Raw genomic sequence first — 6253 nt, forward strand, 5'->3', positions numbered from 1 at the left:
CTTGCACCGACCACAGTGCTGACCATATATGGCAGTACTTTTACTTTCGTTACTTGTACCGCCGGTACAAGTAAAAAGTACGTACTTTTACTTGTACTTCGTTACTTTTTAAATTTGGTACTTTTACTTGTACTTTCGTTACTTTTTTAGGGAAAAAGTACAAGTATTTGTAACGGAAATGTTGAATGAAATCGTTACTTTTTTCTAAAACTCGGTAAGCGTTCGAAAAAAAATCCAATCGATATCCAATCGTAAAAAAATTATATATGAAATATAATACTGCAGTACCTTCTAGTGCTCCCGTGGAGCGCTTATTCAGCGTGGCTAAGCACGTTCTGAGAAATTCTCGTAGCAGACTCAGTGACACCACTTTCGAAATGCAAATATTTTGCAAAATGAATAAAAATATTAATACACAAGTTATTTTCATTCATTTTCGAGTTTTATGCATATCTAATACATTTTAAATAAAAAATGTTGGATTTTGTTATTACGTTTTTCAATTTTCTTTCTGAACTCACTAATAATACATTTTTGTCTTAATACATTTTTTACAAAATACATTTTTACCTAGTACATTTTTTTACTAAAATTATGTTTATGCCTGACCTTGTCAAGGAACGCCCAGTCAAATCTCTAAGAACTTCAGAACTATATTGAAAACTATTATAATTACTATTTTAACTCTTGAAAACTCTAAGGTATTAATTTAGCCGCTGATACTAAAATTCGTTTAGAAATTTTAATTATGCCGTCAGGCAGAAATGTTCGGAAAATGATTTTCTCGCATGACTTCAGCATTAGCCATTGCTGAAAATAAAAATGTAGACTGTTCTGTTTCAACTTATACTGCACATTCAATTATTTTTTACTAGCTCAAAGATCACAAAGCTATCTGAAACCCCGTGTTTGCTTTGTTTATGTTTGTGCTTTCAAAACGCGTTTCTATAGAGTAAAACAATTTTAAATCAATGGTAATTTAAATAAATAAAAATAATAAACTAAAAATTAAAATCAATACATAAAATTTTTTTTCGTGCAAATCCATAAAAAGTTTGATATTAAAACGATTGTATTACAAAATTATATTATACGATTATATTATAAAATTATATCATAATATTCTTCCGAATTTAAAAATAAATTAATGTCCATAACTTTCAAAATTAAAAATAATTAAATAAATAGCAACAATTTTGCAAAAACAATAAAGAACATAAGAATATTATATATATACAGAAATAGTCGGCTGTGTTATCAGAGGAAATGTAGTTAAGAAAGTTGTTCCTAGACTGTAACAACCAATTTATACATCCATGAATAATGTTGAGCAATATTGCATGATGGAGCTCTGGTACTTCAGGGGATAGAGCATTCACCGTCGAATGAGGTGAACCAGGTTCGAATCGCAGCAATGGATGATCGATATGAATTCCGCACCCAGCCTGCACCGACCACAGTTCTGACGTAAAATATCCTCAGTGGTAGACGGATTATGGGTTAGAGTCCCCTTGCCGTCAGGCTAACCGTGGGAGGTTCTCGTGGTCTTCCTCTTCATGAAACGCAAATGCAGGTTAGTTCCATCAAAAAGTCCTCCACGAAGGAAAATTTCTCCAAATGCTTGATCCAGGAGTTCCTTTGTCTTCTGGATTGGGATCAAAATTGCAAGGCTACGCTGTTGAATATTAGTAGTCGTAAACCCAAAATTTGTGTCGGCTTTACAACGACGGTTATGTTTTTTATTTTATATCCGTCGTTGAACAGTCGACCAAATTTTGGGTTTACGACTACTAATGTTCAACTCCCTAACCTTGTAATTTTGAACCCTATCCAGAAGACAAGGGAACTCTTGGAGCGAGTATTAGGAGAAATTTGCCTTCGTGGAGAACTTTTTGATGGAACTAATCCGTATTTGCGTTACATGAAGAGGAAGACCACGAGAATATCCCACGGTTAGCCAGATGGCAAGGGGACTCTAACCCGTGATCCGTCTACCACTGAGGATATTTCACATCAGCACTGTGGTCGGTGCAAGCCGGATTTGGAAATCGTTTCGACTGAGATTCGAACCCGGTTCGCCTCATTGGAAGGCGAACGCTCTATCCCCTGAGCCATCGCGGCTCAAAAAACTACTGTTAAATAAAAGAAATATCATGCATAGGAAGCCTGGTTGGTAGGGCACTGGATCCATGTCCAAGAGATAGTAGGTTCGATCCCCGTCGACCGAAGATTCCCCGTGAAGCAAATGCTGACTCATGCACGCTAAATCTGTCGAGTCACGAAGTCCTCCATGTTCCCATAACAAATCATACCTCTGTGGGTACTGATCCAGGAGTTTCCTGTTTTTCTGGATTGATTCAAAATTACAAGGCTACGGAGTTGAACATTAATAGTCGTAAACCCAAGAACGACTGTTATAAAATAAACTAAAATTATCATACATATTGATGGTGTTTCGTAATCACCGCTCTTGAAATATATCTTTAAATCCTTGTCAAAAACAAAGTAAAAAATTAATTGCATGTGAAAGGCGCAAATTTTGATTTCAGTTAGGAAAATAATAACAATATTGAAATATCAGGAAGACGGTTGTGAAACCTGTACTATTGTCGGTTGAAACTTAAAAGTGTTTCTTATACCCTCATTCCACAAGCAGGTTTAAACTTTCTTAACTCTTTTTTTTCCACTTAAGCTGCCTTAAGCTGATTTTTCGAACGTTTAAGCTTTTTTAACTTGCTAATGGAAATAGGGTATAATTCTGTTGTAACTCCCATCCATCACCTCGGACAATCAAGCTAGTTTTGATGTTTTTCAGTTCACATTCTTCCTTAGTGACTGGATAGATTTCAAAAGCGTTTATTTGCTCTTTTTTAGCTTGAATATTTATTTGCGTTTCATAAAATGTATTATTTTTTTACTACATTCTTAAAGGGTTCTATATATTGAAGGCTGTGATTACAAAACATCACGTACTATTTGCAAGAATTTCGCCTTCTGAATAGCATAAAAGTAATATTTCAGAAAATCTTTTCAATGCGAATCCCAGTGATGGCTAGTCGATGCGAATTCCGCACCTGGCTGACTCAAAATATCATCAGTGGTAGATTAGATGGATCATGGGTGAAAGTCCCCTTGCCGCCAGGATAACCATGGGAGGCTTTCGTCGTTTTCCTCTCTATATAATACAAATACGGGATAATTCCCTTAACAAGTCCTCCAAATTCAATCCAATGTTTGACCCAGGAGTTCCCTTGTCTTCTGGATTGAGTTCGAAATTACAAGGCTGCCGTGTTGAAAATTGGTAGTGTTAAATTCAAAAATTGGGTCAGTTGTTCAACGACGGTTATAAAATAAAATAACATAACATAAAAGCAAGTAGTGGAGCCTGTCTAAATTGACCACCCTCGGGACCAAGTCAAATGGTCACTATATAGAGGTGGTCACTTTATGAAGAGTCTTTAAAAAGGACTCTTTAAATAAAACTTGCAGAAAATGGTCACCTTACTCAGGCTCTCACTTTACTCAGGTGGTCACTTTTACAGGTTCCACTGTATTTTTTAACTGCTATTTTTTCAAAGCATGCCAAACTTTTAAATCAGGAGTTCCTAATTGGAGAGGGGGATTATTTCCAACCTAATTCATTAAACAAGAACTAAATTTCAGAACTTAGGCAAAAACTCAAAAGCAGCAATTGAAAAAAAAAAAGCTCTGATAAAAAAATCTTGGAAAAACAATGAAATGGAAATAAATTAACACTAGAACGACATCTGGGGGTCATTTTGGCAAAAGCCCTTGATTATCTAGTTTAAGTAGCGTCACTTTTTTCCTTGCAACCTAAGTGCGTCATTCGGTTTAGATTGGCTAGCGCCGATCACATGGGTAAACAGTCGCCATTTTGTTGACTAGTTAAAGAGCTGAAATATCGTCACATTCAATCTGTTATTTTTATTTTGCTTTTTTTTCTAAAACTTTATTTGTTTCACATTTTTAAATTAATAATGACAAGTTGTTGCGCTATTGGGGTGTTCTAATAGGACAAAATTAGGCTTTAAATTATATCGTTCAATTAGGTTACATTAGGTTTCAATTAGGCTTTAAATTATATTGCCTGTTGGAGATCACAATAAAGAACGAAGGAAAGTATGGCTGCATAGAATTGGCAGAGATAAATACTCCAAAATACTTCCTACGGTACTAAGTATGATATATTATTATGCTAAGAGTATGCTAAAAAAATAATTGTTTCGCTGTATTTCAAATTGCTCATTATTTGGTTTGCGTTTGTGGAATTTTGCCTCTTTAGTTTTAAAGAAATGTCTCAATTACTATATTGAAAATTAATTTGATTTGCTTTGGTGTTTTTTCAATTCCTACTATTAGTTCACGTTCACACTCTCCCGATATATATTTATATATCTTGTTCAAATTTTCAATTGTTAATAAAATACCTCTTATTCATCCACTCAAGTTCAAATACATTTTTTAAACTTGTATTAGACGGCACTTGATGTTAATATAATTTTTTCAAACATTAATTAATTAATTAAATTTAATTAATAATGCTATTTGACAGAAACGAAGGATTTACCGGATGAATTAAGAAACAAGCCAATGCTTTTACTATGTCATCACTGTAAAAATCAGATCAACAAACAGCAATAAGGATCATTCGTCGTCGAAGGCATATTGGACCGCATGTTGCCCGCACTGTCCTGTCCTTCCTTGACGCAGAACATGTTGGCCTGTTGTCCTGGCCAGCTCGTTCTCCTGATCTCTCACCAACTGAAAACGGCTGGTCAATGGTTGCCGAACGACTGGCACGCCATCACTCGTCAGTCGCTACGGTCGATGAATTGTGGCATAATGTTGAAGCAGCATGGAATGCTGCACCCAAGCTTCTAGCTTCCGAGGAATCAAATAGATAAATTATATGCTAAGGGCAAGCCAGCTGTAAAGGTGTGGGCTTTAACGGATGTCGCAGCTCGCTTGGTAGGAGGCAACAAACATTACACATCACACTGAGATTACCATCAATAGCGTCAATGCAGAAGCTAACAGAAAATTAGCTGAAAGTCATGCGTGAACAGTGGGAAGATAACGAGTTCCTCTTCATTAATGAAATGTCAATGGCCCCATATGAGACATTATGCATGATAGAAAATCGATTGTAGCAATAGAAGACAGACATCGTGTTATTCGGTGACATCAATTTGATAGTATTTGGTGATTTGATGCAACTACTACCAATCAGAGGATCACAAGTCTTCAATCAACCGCAGTACATGGCTCTAGAAATACATCTGTGGCAACTGGTTACGTTGGTAGAGCTTCGAGACAATATGCGACAGCAAGGTGATTTGTTGAAGTATTAAATGCATTAAGAGTCGGAGAGATAGAACAGAGACATATGCGAGGGCTATTGAATAAAGTGTGCAACAATGATGATTGGAAATGTGAGTTCTCAATTGAAAAGGCACTAGTTATTGGCCCAACCAACGACCAGGTAACAAACATAATGATGCTGTATTACAACACTTCAGAAGAAAGGGAATTGCAATATCGAGAATCAAAAGTGCAAAACCAGTTTGTAGTTACTACACGCACACGTAACATCGAAGATTACATATTATACGAGTGATGAGTAATGAGTAAAATAATGATAAATATGAGTAAAATAATACCAACTGACATCAATAAAACTGGTGGTCCTCCTGCAGAATTACAGATATTTGTCGGAGCTAAAGTGATGTTAAGTCATTGAACTAATTTTCACCGAACAAGACATTCCATCAGTCACATTGAACTTTGGCAATAATGGTGCTCACAGAATCTGGTCAATATCAGTGCAATTCCCCGCCAGAAGCAGCTGCAGCACTATTGAATGAAGAATGTTACTATTAATACTATCATGGGCATCAACAATACTTAAGATGCAAGGTAGCACTGTGGATTATGCAGTAATGAGATATCGAGGACGAAATCTCTTTGCAGCAGGTCAAGCATACGTCGCCTTGAGTCGTGCGAAATCATTAGAGGGACTATTGATTAAAGAACTGGACTGCTCGAAACTCACTGGAAAGGTTCCTTGCGATAATTAAGCATTACAAGAGATGGATAGAATAAGAAATTATAGACCACCATCAGCTTCATAAATTAGAAACGAAAAAAAAATAGAAAGTGAATAAATGGAAACAATCAAAAATAATTGTCCACCTTCATATAAAGAAAGAAGAATTGAAAATTGCAAGAAAAT

This window comes from Parasteatoda tepidariorum, chromosome 8 (assembly GCF_982258835.1).
Source record: "Parasteatoda tepidariorum strain Cologne lab strain chromosome 8, Ptep-v5.0, whole genome shotgun sequence".
Lineage (NCBI taxonomy): Eukaryota > Metazoa > Arthropoda > Arachnida > Araneae > Theridiidae > Parasteatoda > Parasteatoda tepidariorum.